This window comes from Protopterus annectens, chromosome 10.part0, assembly GCF_019279795.1.
Source record: "Protopterus annectens isolate FY-2018-M chromosome 10.part0, PAN1.0, whole genome shotgun sequence".
Lineage (NCBI taxonomy): Eukaryota > Metazoa > Chordata > Ceratodontiformes > Protopteridae > Protopterus > Protopterus annectens.
The window spans coordinates 1,645,883,866-1,645,898,119 of record NC_056744.1 but is presented as its reverse complement, the minus strand read 5'-3'; the positions used below and the strand labels follow the sequence as shown (position 1 = coordinate 1,645,898,119).

The 14,254-nt window shown below is 41.1% G+C and overlaps 1 protein-coding gene across 1 annotated transcript in view; it reads right to left on the bottom strand.

The window, feature by feature from the left end:
* The window catches only part of LOC122814360 (integrin alpha-M-like), a 249,783-nt gene that overhangs the window by 40,487 nt on the left and 195,042 nt on the right, over window positions 1–14,254 (bottom strand). The gene's annotated exons all lie outside the window — the stretch shown is intronic.

Sequence of the window (14,254 nt, the reverse complement as noted above, 5' to 3'; positions counted from 1 at the left end):
CTCTGCCTCACATGGACCGGGATTTTATTCCACAGCATAGGGAGTCTCTGAGTGATAAATCTATCCCTCCAGCACGTCCTATTTATATCCGTGCTAAGGTTTAAGTCGCTTGCTCTAGTGGTTTTGGTGGATTTGGATTTTTTGAGGTGGAGCATGTCCATTAATTCCGGGTTGGACATGGCCTTGTATGTCAGGCACATGTCACCTCTGAGCAGACGGTATGCGACTGAATAGAGCTGGAGTTTCTTCAATCTGGCAGCATATGACAGATTTTGGAGTCCCTTTATCCTTTTGGTGAGGAACTTTTGGGGTCTCTCCAATTGCTGCAGATGTCGGGTGAGATACATCCCGAATGGGGCATTGTACTCGATCATTGGTCTGATAAGTGAAGAGTACAGGGGAACAATGACCTCACTAGATCTGGATGTGAATCCCTTCATGATCAGGTGGGCAATGTAGAAGGTCTTTCTAACCACTTTAGCAATATGAGTGTCAAAGAAAGGCCACTGTCAACCTGGGTCCCCAGGTCCCTGATAACCTCTTCTGTGCTTAGTGGATTGCCACCTATATGGTAGCTTGGGGTTACCTTGTTTTTCCCGAAGGGTATGACTATACATTTTTGGCGTTTAACTTCAGGCCATGGCTCTGGCACCAGCTATCTGTTTCCGTGAGTCCCTTCTGAAGGATATCCGTGTCCGATGCACTTTCCACTATGGCCCAGTTTGCAGTCATCTGCAAACTTTGTCAGCCAAAGTCCTCCCATGTTGGCCTGTACTTCTGAGAAGTAGATGCCAAACAATAGGGGCCAAGGACCGAGCCCTGTGGGACACCACTTGTGACCGGCTTGGAGTCTGACACAGCGCCAGCAACTCTAACCCTGTGGTTTCTGTCCTTAAGCCAGTTTGCAACCCATCTTGTGACATATGGGTTTACATTTAAGCTGGTAAGTTTTTCTACAATACCCGAGTGGGGTATTGTGTCGAAGCCTTTGCAAGGTCAAGGTAGGCTGTATGGACTGCCTTTCCTCATCAATGGCCTTGGTGACTGTTTTGAAGAAGTCGACCAAGTTCAAAAGGCATGATCTTCCCTTGACAAAGCCAAACTGGGTCGGGTCCAATGTCTGCAAGTCCCCTATATCTTTGTTTATGAGCTCCATTATGATCCTCTCCATAGCTTTGCAGACTAGACTTGTTAAGCTTATGGGCGGTAATTACCAGGGTCCGTAGAGGCCGCCTTTGTGGAGTGGGACCACAGTTGCCGTCGCCACTCCTTGGGCACGTATCCTGTGGTAAGGCTGAGATTAAACAGCTGCCTTATGTGCGGGTTTAATTCCTCATTTAGCTCGTGTAGCACACAGCCGGGGACACCATCCGGTCCCATTGATGCTGTGTTTTAGCTTTAGAGAGAGCAGCTTTCACCTGCGCATTTGAGATGTCCGGGAGGCTACACTCGGCTGGGATAGTTATCTCTCCTTTAGGGGAGGGGGATGAAGTTTGCACTGAACCTGTCTGCCAGTATGCTGGCAATGTCTGTGGGTTCAGTGATTTTTGTATCATTTTGGACTAATTCTGAGCATATCTGGGAGTTTCCACCCAGGTTCCTAACATAGCTGAAAAAGGCCTTATGATTGTCCTTTGAATCCATGGCAATTTTTCTCTCAAAATTGGCCTTAGTTGATTTTATGAGTGCTCGTATTTTTTACTAATAATGATCAGGGTGACTTCCCTTTTATGGATTTTGTTCTATCATGTAATAGCTTTCTCCTCTTATTGTAAAGTTTGTTAATGGCTGGGGTCCACCAGACTGGATGTTTGCCCTTTGTGGAAAGAGTCTTGGTTTTATTTGGGATTGCCTGATCCATGCAGTCCTGGAGGTGTTCATAGAAGGCATTTGTAAGGGCTTCCAGCTTGGGTTGTGGACTCCTCTGGCTCAGGGGCCTTGAAGGATACCACACACCAGTCTTGAGTAGTGTGAAGTTTGCTTTAGAGAAGTTCTTCACTATGGTCTTTTTTGCTTGGGGTGGGGGCGGGATGTGGATTTCCAGTGAGATTAGTTTATGATCAGATCTCACCAATGAGGGATATACTTCCGGTGTGGAGCATTTTGTCCCCATGTTTGTGACAATGAGATCTAGTATATTTTCTCCTCTCGTGGGAACAGTGACTAGCTGTTCCATGGCATTTGAATTTATGAACTCCAGGAACCGTTGGGCTAGAAAGTTAGGGCTTGAGTAATGTTCCCAGTCTATATTCGGATAGTTGAAGTCACCCAATATGATGGTGTTTGGAGATACATTTATACCCTCCAGTGTCTTCAGGAAGGCTGTGTGGGGTTCCTGAGTTTGAGAGGGTGGCCTGTAGCATGCTGCAATTTGTAGAGCAGTTTTGCCTATGGTTAGTTGCACCTGGATGGTTTCTGAAGCTTCATGCGTTGCCACCAACCTGGAGGTATGAGTATCCTTTATGAATATGGATACACCCCCTCCTTTTGTGGTGTGGTTCGGGTTTTGGGGCCGGAACGCATGATATGAGGTAAAACCTAATAGTGCCGGGGTGCTCTCAGGAGCCTTGAACCAGGTTTCAGTTACAGCACAGACATCGATGTTCTCCATACTGAGAAGGGCCTCGAGTGCGTGCATTTTGAGATTTAGACTTCTGGCATTGAGCAGCATTACCCTCAGTTTCTTCCCATTTTTGTTTTCTAGGGTGGTAGGTTTAGAATTTGAGCCTTGCCTAAAAAGGCACTATGGGGTGGCAAGAGCCTTAGCCAATATCCGGAATCCCAGGGTGACAGGTGCAAGCCGTCCCTTGCGAAGCAGCGTGGCTTGTCAAGCATGTCATCCCAGGCAGACAGACACTGGATCCCCTTTGAATGACACCAGACATTAAGCCAATTGTTAAAGCTGATCATCTTGTCTCTATATTGTGGCATCATTCTTGGTGAAGGAAGGATACTGCTCAGGGTTAGGGTCATACCTGCCTGGGCTACATAATCAGAGAGCTCCTCTATGTCTCTTTTCATGTAGTCCAGGGAGGTGCGTCTCAGGTCGTTCACACCAGCATGGACAATGACTGTGTCATATTTGTACTTGCCGTGGAGTGACCAGTGCTTGTGTTATGTGGCGGATTCTAGCGCCCGATAGGCAGCTTACTGTGACCCTCTCCTTGTTCAGCCTGGTGAGTGGGACGCCAGTGTGTCTGACTATGGAGTCACCTATGACAAGTATGTTTGGTGTTGTATTTGGCCTTAAGGGCTGTGACTGCTTTGCACACTGCTTTTGTGGTTTATGTGTTGCTTGTGGGGTGTCTTGAGGTAGCAGTTGTTTGGGTGTCTGCTTTGGAGGCCTCTGCTGTTTAGGTAAATTTTACTCAGAGCCTCCGAGTATGTCTTTGTGTGTTTATGTGTTTGATTCAGTGGAGTGGTAGCATTATGTGAGTCTGGTTTTGTGGTGTGTGTAGTTGCCTTCTCCTCCTGTCTGGTCTTGCCAGTCCTGAGTTGAGAGAGCTCAGCCTCCAGTTTGGCTAAATAGCTGCATCTCTCAAGTATTTGTGTTATGTGGGAGGAGGAGAGGGTTGTCTGTGTACATGAGGCAGTTATAACATTGCCTCAAGATTCCCAGATTCACCAGCTGGACCGGAGAGGAGATTGACAACTGACCTTTGGACATGCTAGAATAATATTGGGAAATCCTTAATTGAAAACAAGGGCCAGTGGGGAGTGAGGGTGTAGTGCTTTTAATTTTTAGTGCTGACTTATATAATTGCTTTAGTGAGCAAGTGCCAGGTAACTTGAGTGCAATGTGTTACAAGTAACTAAATCGACAAACAGTAACTTTCTTTCAAGTGAAACAAGGAAATAAGTGCAGTAAGCAATGCAGATATCACTAGTGATCCACAGAAGCGCTGAGAAGTTGCGTATTAGGTGGAATTAGCTTCCAGGGAAATAACAAGCAAACAAACAACAAGCATATAAACAAAGCTAGATTCAGTAGGCCTGGATCTAGTCTATGCTAGAGCAAACAAGGTGAACCAATTTCAGTAAGATACAGTTCAAATATTCAGGCACTATAAACCTTTAACCAGAAAATTCCCAGCTCAGAAGGGCAGAGTCCAGCCTCTTCTCCCACAAGAGTGCAGACCACGAACCTTCTTAATGTAAAATAACTGGCCTGAAGCCCAAGTGCCTAAACCAGAACTAATACACTTGGACACTGGGCTCTCAATCAGCAGTTCCCAACTTAGAAGGATGAAAGCTACCTGTCCTGCCACCACAGTGCTTGCCACAAACCTTCCTAATGTAAAACAACTGGTCTGAAGCCCAAGTGCTTAATCCAAAAGACTTGAATGATAGCTACACTTTAATCAAGTTACAACCAAGCAGTAATAAATACCATTGAATACTTTAGAGAATGTCTGGATTAGTGCTCAAGTTACACAAACAAAGCTAGATCCAGCAGGCCCGAATCCAGTCTATGCCACAGCAAACAAGGCGCACCAACTTCAGTAAGAAACAGTTCAGATATGCATGCACTATAAGCCTTTAACCAGAAATTCCCAGCTCAGAAGGGCAGAGTCCAGCCTCTCCTCCCACAAGAGTGCAGACCACGAACCCTCTTAATGTAAAATAACTGGCTTGAAAGCCCAAGTGCTTAAACCAGAATTAATACACTTTTAGAATAACAGACACTGAGCCCTCAATCAGCAGTTCTCAACCTAGAAGGATGTAAGCTACCTGTTCTGCCACAACAGTGCAGACCACAAACCCTCTCAGTGCAAAACAACTAACTGGTCGCAAGCCCAAGTGTTAAAAGGAAAAGGCTTAGAATGAGTTACACCAAGCAGTAATAAATACAACTGAGTATTTTAAGATGATGCAAAAGTAAAAACAAGTAGGTAAAAACACAAGTACAGTAAAAGCAGATTAAATTTTTTTTTTTTTTTCTGAACAAGTGCTGAGATCAAAGAAACAGATTTGAGTGCTGAAACTAGAAAACTGGCTAGTTATAAGAAAAACAAGCTAGAAGGCTTCCTCAAACACAGAAGGGCTTGGGGCTCAGAAGCCTACAAATAGTCTGTACCACTTAACAAGAAAGGCAGGAAATAAGCTTAATTTTTTTTTTCTATTTCCCAGATGCTCTCTTTGTGCACAGTAGGAGTGCCTGAAAACAGAATATGATCTCACTGCACTCAGTTGAGTGAGCAAATGAGATGGGCCCAGAGGCAGGCTGAGGGGCGGGCAGTTTCAATGCCACTAAGATTAACACCAAAACAAAAACAGGGCGGGTGGGTGGGAATATAACCAAGTTCTTAGCTGGCCAAGCTGAAGTTTTAAAGCAGGAATTATTTCACATGCACCAGTTTAAATATGCAAGGACAGGAAATCAAAGAATGTGGCTACCCCCACACCTGTAATTACTAGCAAATAACAAAATTCAGCCAACACTAGCTTTAGTTCAAGTTACTGAAGAGCAGAATAACTTCAGATAAAAATTCCTTCAACACTCCTTCATACACAGTTTAAATCAATTTAAATATTGTATTTTTAAAAAAAAAGTGCAGAAAAAGGTACTTAAATTCTCTTATACGTCCAGTTGAATATAACCAAGTTCTTAGCTGGCCAAGCTGAAGTTTTAAAGCAGGAATTATTTCACATGCACCAGTTTAAATATGCAAGGACAGGAAATCAAAGAATGTGGCTACCCCCACACCTGTAATTACTAGCAAATAACAAAATTCAGCCAACACTAGCTTTAGTTCAAGTTACTGAAGAGCAGAATAACTTCAGATAAAAATTCCTTCAACACTCCTTCATACACAGTTTAAATCAATTTAAATACTGTATTTTTTAAAAAAAAGTGCAGAAAAGGTACTTAAATTCTCTTATCGTCCAGTTGAATATAACCAAGTTCTTAGCTGGCCAAGCTGAAGTTTTAAAGCAGGAATTATTTCACATGCACCAGTTTAAATATGCAAGGACAGGAAATCAAAGAATGTGGCTACCCCACACCTGTAATTACTAGCAAATAACAAAATTCAGCCAACACTAGCTTTAGTTCAAGTTACTGAAGAGCAGAATAACTTCAGATAAAAATTCCTTCAACACTCCTTCATACACAGTTTAAATCAATTTAAATACTGTATTTTTTTAAAAAAAAAGTGCAGAAAAAGGTACTTAAATTCTCTTATACGTCCAGTTGAATATAACCAAGTTCTTAGCTGGCCAAGCTGAAGTTTTAAAGCAGGAATTATTTCACATGCACCAGTTTAAATATGCAAGGACAGGAAATCAAAGAATGTGGCTACCCCCACACCTGTAATTACTAGCAAATAACAAAATTCAGCCAACACTAGCTTTAGTTCAAGTTACTGAAGAGCAGAATAACTTCAGATAAAAATTCCTTCAACACTCCTTCATACACAGTTTAAATCAATTTAAATATTGTATTTTTTTTAAAAAAAGTGCAGAAAAAGGTACTTAAATTCTCTTATACGTCCAGTTGAATATAACCAAGTTCTTAGCTGGCCAAGCTGAAGTTTTAAAGCAGGAATTATTTCACATGCACCAGTTTAAATATGCAAGGACAGGAAATCAAAGAATGTGGCTACCCCCACACCTGTAATTACTAGCAAATAACAAAATTCAGCCAACACTAGCTTTAGTTCAAGTTACTGAAGAGCAGAATAACTTCAGATAAAAATTCCTTCAACACTCCTTCATACACAGTTTAAATCAATTTAAATACTGTATTTTTAAAAAAAAAAAAGTGCAGAAAAAGGTACTTAAATTCTCTTATACGTCCAGTTGAATATAACCAAGTTCTTAGCTGGCCAAGCTGAAGTTTTAAAGCAGGAATTATTTCACATGCACCAGTTTAAATATGCAAGGACAGGAAATCAAAGAATGTGGCTACCCCCACACCTGTAATTACTAGCAAATAACAAAATTCAGCCAACACTAGCTTTAGTTCAAGTTACTGAAGAGCAGAATAACTTCAGATAAAAATTCCTTCGACACTCCTTCATACACAGTTTAAATCAATTTAAATACTGTATTTTTAAAAAAAGTGCAGAAAAAGGTACTTAAATTCTCTTATACGTCCAGTTGAATATAACCAAGTTCTTAGCTGGCCAAGCTGAAGTTTTAAAGCAGGAATTATTTCACATGCACCAGTTTAAATATGCAAGGACAGGAAATCAAAGAATGTGGCTACCCCCACACCTGTAATTACTAGCAAATAACAAAATTCAGCCAACACTAGCTTTAGTTCAAGTTACTGAAGAGCAGAATAACTTCAGATAAAAATTCCTTCAACACTCCTTCATACACAGTTTAAATCAATTTAAATACTGTATTTTTTAAAAAAAAGTGCAGAAAAAGGTACTTAAATTCTCTTATACGTCCAGTTGAATATAACCAAGTTCTTAGCTGGCCAAGCTGAAGTTTTAAAGCAGGAATTATTTCACATGCACCAGTTTAAATATGCAAGGACAGGAAATCAAAGAATGTGGCTACCCCCACACCTGTACCTCTGCTTTTAATAAACCTTTTTGGTTTGTTTGTGCATTTTATCAACTTTCCCATAAACATGAAACCCAGTGATACTTAAAATGTCTGCATGAAGCCTGTTGGAGTAAGCTAGGGCTAATATGAGAAATTTTTATGCAAATGAAGCTCATCCATAATGAGCTATATGAAAACCATCACCATGCACATGTGTAGTTGCTCTTACAAACAAACAGGCATTCACATTGTTGGGGGTGAGATGCACTCTGGCAACACCATACACATGGGCACCAGTCATTCCTCAGGTGAGCTCCAATATGCCATAACTTGTGTATGGTAGGTATGTATTCATAATGTTGTTTATGGTTGGCCATTAACCTCTCTGGCTTTTGTGATACTAGCAGACCTTATTCGCATTGCAAAGTCCCTACTACAAAAAAGCTGTGCTATTCACACAACCTTTCACATTAAACATTTCCTAAGATTTTCATCCAAAAATTGTTGTTACCATTTACTTTAGCAAAAAAAAAAAAAAAAAAAAAAGAAAATCACTCCTTTGCAGTGCATGGGGTGGGGTGGGGGGAATAAGACCTGTCCTGGCAAATGTCCTGTTGTTATACAAGACTTTTCTCCTCTTATCATTTCAATAGATAACAACCCTATATGGGTGTATGGGTTGGGCAGATGGGCGTGCTTCACATTCTACTATGCATTGTCTCAGGCTTCTACATCTCATTCTGAACTTCTCCTTCATGGCTATGGAATCTGTTCCAGCCATGCCTGATTATAACAAGTCTTCTCGAATATAATTCGGCCAGCTGTTTGCTGGACACCCTTATTTCCTCTTGCCTTCTTCCTTTCTCTCCCAAATTTTCTTCACCAGATTGTCCTCTGCTTTCCTCACTTAAGCTTAACCATGTTAACCTATTTTCTTTTTCCATCTCTACCATTGAAGCTACTTTTTCTTCTGCTCTGATGCCCTTATTTCTTCACCTTACCACAATGTGCATCCTACCACCCATATCAGATATTTCTCAATAACCTCCAGCTTCTTCAACCACTCAGCCTTCACTACCCGGGTTTCTATATGAAGCAGTATTACTGGTCACACCACTGTTTTATATATTTTACTTTTCAGGTTTCTTTGCACTACCCCTAACACTCTGCACCAGATGGCTGCAGCCTTGCTAAAGCTAGCTTTGTCTTCCTCATTTGCCTGAAGCTATTCACCTGTTGCACTATTTTCCCTTCTATCTCAATTTTCAGCTTTTTCTGATTTTCCTATTTGCTGCCTTGACAACTGCATAGGGGACTTGCAGACATTGGAACCGACCCAGTTTGGCTTTGTCAAGGGAAGATCATGCCTCTTGAACTTGGTCGACTTCTTCGAAACAGTCACCAAGGCCATTGATGAGGGAAAGGCAGTCCATACAGCCTACCTTGACCTTGCAAAGGCTTTCGACACAATACCCCACTCGGCTATTGTAGAAAAACTTACCAGCTTAAATGTAAACCCATATGTCACAAGATGGGTTGCAAACTGGCTTAAGGATAGAACCCACAGGGTTAGAGTTGCTGGCGCTGTGTCAGACTCCAAGCCGGTCACAAGTGGTGTCCCACAGGGCTCGGTCCTTGGCCCCCTATTGTTTGGCATCTACTTCTCAGAAGTACAGGCCAACATGGGAGGACTTTGGCTGACAAAGTTTGCAGACGACTGCAAACTGGGCGCCATAGTGGAAAGTGCATCGGACACAGATATCCTTCAGAAGGGACTCACGGAAACAGATAGCTGGTGCCAGAGCCATGGCCTGAAGTTAAACGCCAAAAATGTATAGTCATACCCTTCGGGAAAAACAAGGTAACCCCAAGCTACCATATAGGTGGCAATCCACTAAGCACAGAAGAGGTTATCAGGGACCTGGGGACCCAGGTTGACAGTGGCCTTTCTTTTGACACTCACATTGCTAAAGTGGTTAGAAAGACCTTCTACATTGCCCACCTGATCATGAAGGGATTCACATCCAGATCTAGTGAGGTCATTGTTCCCTGTACTCTTCACTTATCAGACCAATGATCGAGTACAATGCCCCATTCGGGATGTATCTCACCCGACATCTGCAGCAATTGGAGAGACCCCAAAAGTTCCTCACCAAAAGGATAAAGGGACTCCAAAATCTGTCATATGCTGCCAGATTGAAGAAACTCCAGCTCTATTCAGTCGCATACCGTCTGCTCAGAGGTGACATGTGCCTGACATACAAGGCCATGTCCAACCCGGAATTAATGGACATGCTCCACCTCAAAAAATCCAAATCCACCAAAACCACTAGAGCAAGCGACTTAAACCTTAGCACGGATATAAATAGGACGTGCTGGAGGGATAGATTTATCACTCAGAGACTCCCTATGCTGTGGAATAAAATCCCGGTCCATGTGAGGCAGAGCACCTCGCTGACTCTGTTCAAGAGAAATCTAGACCTGTGGATGGGAGATCGTAGGTTTACCCCGGGAATCATCTCTGTGTCACTGCTGGACAGAGGCACAACAAACTAATGGGCACAGTATTTTTTCATATAAGGGGTGGCGTAAGCCACACAAATATGGGCTAGGCTTATAAATGCCTTAGGGCAGATAGCCTAGTATAAACCTATGAACCTATGAACCTATTTACTCAGTTTCATCCCAAGTGCCTTCACTTTGCATTCCTTTCCAATATCATTTGCTTTGTTCTTGTTCAGAGTCTGTCTGTATTGCTACATCATCTGCGTACAGCAGCTTTGCTGATCTGTCCCCACTGACCTGTTTGTTAATGTGGTCCATCACCAGTATGAACAGCTATGGGCTCAGAAATGAACCCTGATATGCAATCACTCTCACTGGGAACACCTCTGTGAATTCAAACACTATTATTGGGTCCTTGTAAAGACTTGTGTCTGCATTAATTCTACCAGTGTTTCTGGACCTGCAAATCAGTGCAACACTGTTCAAATCTGCTTTCTTTGGACATTGTTATATGCTTGTCAAGAAATGTCAGATGAACTCCTTTCTTATCTCCAGCTTCTCCTCAACTATCTGTCTCACTGCAAACACTAGGTCAGTTGTGCTGCATCCTGATCTGAATATGAACTGCTAAACTCCCATTTTACTTTCTCCTACACTGCATATTTGTTACTAAATCACCCTTACCATATATATAAATAAGAGAGAGAGAGAGACAGAGATGCACATATAATACATACACGGACACGCACACATATACATATACACACACACACACACACACACACACACACACACACACACACACACACACACACACACACACACACACACACACACATACAATATGAATAATCAGAAGGACTGGGAGTAGAGAGTATAAATTACCAGCCTTGCCCATAGTGCAGACAACTGAAGAGCAAAGGAAACTTTGGTTTAGGTCAAACTGTATGCAAATCCAGGAAGGGAAGGTGAAAACCTAAGGGTCTATAGCATAGTACCTAAATCAACCTTCTCCTTCTGCCACCCCCACCTCTGCCTACAGAAGATAAGTGACCAAAGCTGCCTATGTGCCACTGTGGCTAATTACCCACTAATAATAATAATAATAATAATAATAAATAATCTCCTACTTTCTCTGGTTATAGAAACACTGATTATGTGTTAATCCTCTAAATCACCAAAAAAACTACACATAACTGACCATTTGCAGCACAGCCCAGATGAAAAAACATTCATAAATGAACACAAGGTTATTATAAACAAAGAAAATGCAATATGTAATATTAGAATGCAGTGAATATAAAGTTTCCAATATAATACAATGCTACAAAGAATGTAGTTGCATAGAGAACTAAGTAAGGAAGATGTACAGTATACTAACAAAAGGCAGTAATTAATTTACATATTTACCAAGTTAATACTGAGTAGGAAGTGGAGAAGTTGGAGGGGAAAAGCTGAGAAGAATGCAAGACTTAGGTATTATGATCTCTAGGTTGACAGGAGCACTTGGCTTGGATTTGAAGGTGAATTTTAAGGTCTTTGCTGAAGGTTCATAAATTGGAGTCTTCTTGAATGGGTAGAGGGGGAAATTGCCAGAAGAAGGGGGTAAGAACATCTGATTCATAGGTTCATAGGTGTGTACTAAGCTAATGTCCACAAGGACCTTTCAAAGCCCAGTCATGTATCTCAAATCTCTCACAAAGTCTAGTACCCTTGATAAGTGTAAGCAGGTGTTTGGGAAATTAAACATTTACAAGCAGGGGCCTGGAAAATGAACCATTTACAGGCTGTCTGTGTCCAATAGAAACATATGTGCCAGACCACGGATGAATTTCCTGTTCTCCATCCAATTGTCCAAGTTACACTTGAAATGAGTTAGGGAGAAACTCTGCTTCATACAGATGGAGACCCTATTCTAGAGAAGGGTTAGGCTCTGGGATACATACCTACTTCTCCAGCAGGTCATATTTATATCGCACACAAGGTTTAAGTCTGTAGAACGGATAATTCTGGTGCTGTTCGTTTTGTGGATATACAGGAGTTCCATCACGGTGTGGTCTGACAATGCCTTGTATGCCAGGCATAGCTCTTCCCTCAACAGCCTGTAGGAGACAGAATAGGGCTTTGAGGTATTCTGCATAGGACATGTTACTTACACCCTCTGTTCTTTTAATTTTGAACCTCTGTGGATGTTCCAGTTGTTGGATTTTCCTGGTTAATTACATACCAAACTGGGCATTGTACTCAATGATAGATCTGGAAATGAATACAGTGGAACAATGACATCTTTGGACATAGATGCCAAAGCTTTGTTTACAAGTTGCACAACACAGAATGATACCTTCACTACTGTAGACATGTGTTGGTCAAAGGCACATGATGGTATGCTCGTTGCCTTTTTAAATGGATTTCTATGGCATTTTTTTCTATGTGTTTTATTTCTGTTTTAATATGAATTTATATTTATGCTTTGTTTACTTTTGAGTACTCGGTCTTCAGATTTACCTCTTTGGTAAACAATATTTTGCAGTGTCTTTTTAGTGTGTGTGTGTATGTGTGTCTGTGGTTGTAATCTGACTTCTGTGAAAGGTTTTCTGTTATTTGTTGCTATAGGGACTATTTTTACTTCATGTTATTCACTTCCTGCCCCTTTCAACACTGCTTCATTTTCTGTTAGTGGAGTTTATTAATTTCCTTTCTTCATTAGATTATGTTTTACCTTTCTGGATGTCTTCTGTTGTTCTTTATTAGGTAATATACTTAAAACTGAGTTTTACTGCTTTATTGCTCTAAATGTATTTGTGTCACAGTCTTGATCCCTATTTTACTCTGTTTATTTTTCTTATTATGTTTTTATGCAGCCTTTGTAGAGTATTTGAGTTGGGGGAGTGTATTTCTGATGTTTGATATACTGTTGTTTGTTTTTGGAATATTTACTTAATATTTTTTTCTTGCTAGATGGCTTTTCAAGATGTTGGTAGCTTGTTTCATTTTGAACTCTGTGATGGAGATGGGACCTGGGAGTGAATGTCAGGACCAGGCGGACTGCCTTGGTTTGTCTTATGTGTGAAACAGATTTGATGCAAAGGTAGCTAACAATATGAATGGCTAGTTTTCCTTGTCCATTTTATATATACTTTTTTATTTAAATAAAAAAAAACTGTTAAATATCAATATGTAATACAGCATTCCTGATTTAACAACACTTAACAGTAAATCCTGTAGAAATTGTATAAATGAGCAGGAGATGGTAGGGAATATTCAGACATAAGCTGTCAGGGGGTGCAATCAGCAGATGGCAAATGGCATGAATGTAATATTGGGATTCAATGACTTTTTTTTACTTCAGCTTTGGATTAGTGAAGGGCACCAGTTTGAGCTTTGGACTGTTCAGCGTGCCAGCTGGCATACCCTTCAGAGGTTAATGTGCTGTTGCCATACCAACCCCCCCAAATTCCATCACATTACTGTTTACAATAAATATATTTTAGCATGTATAAATATGAAACACAAAGAGTATATATCAAGCAATATTAGAACTGACATGGCGGTTTCTTAGCTGTGTAACTTGTAGCACAGTAGGGCTTAGTACATCCTGCTAATTGCACCTTTAAGAGTTGGTACAAATGTAGAAGTGTTACATAGCTCACACTGTTCAATATAAGGATCTTTTGTGTTTTTTGGGGTACAGGAGTAATAATATTACAGCATGAAAGAGGTACCACACTTTCAGCCACAAAACTGCCTCATTACTGATTATTTTCCCTTTCTTCATCTGTAGCTATAATTCAGCTACAATATAGCCCAGCCTGTGGATAGTACAGCTAGCAATGTCTTAGCTACAGCAGGAAGTATGCCAGTGTGCTGATCCACCCTATGAATGGTTCAAGTCCAGGTTACAGCACCAGTAACTCTTCTGGAACTGGGTTTAAGTTGCCAAAGGGTGTTCATGGCGGAGGGAAGCCATGAGTTGCCTGAAAATAACTCTACTTCTACAAGGGTAGTGGGTGGTGATGATGAAGAAGGATGGGAGGTAAGAATGGGGAAGATGTCTGTTCAAAGTGTCCCTGTGAAAGCTAGCACCAAGGCTGGAAGACAGCATTTGAATTTACTTCCAAATGAGTGGGATATAAGGTATCATGGCATTACTCTCTTTTTGTGTAAATGTATTTTCTACTTTCATACCGCTGATGGTGTATTTTGTTTTGCTTTTTTCTTTTATTTTCAAATGACTACTGTAACATAACCT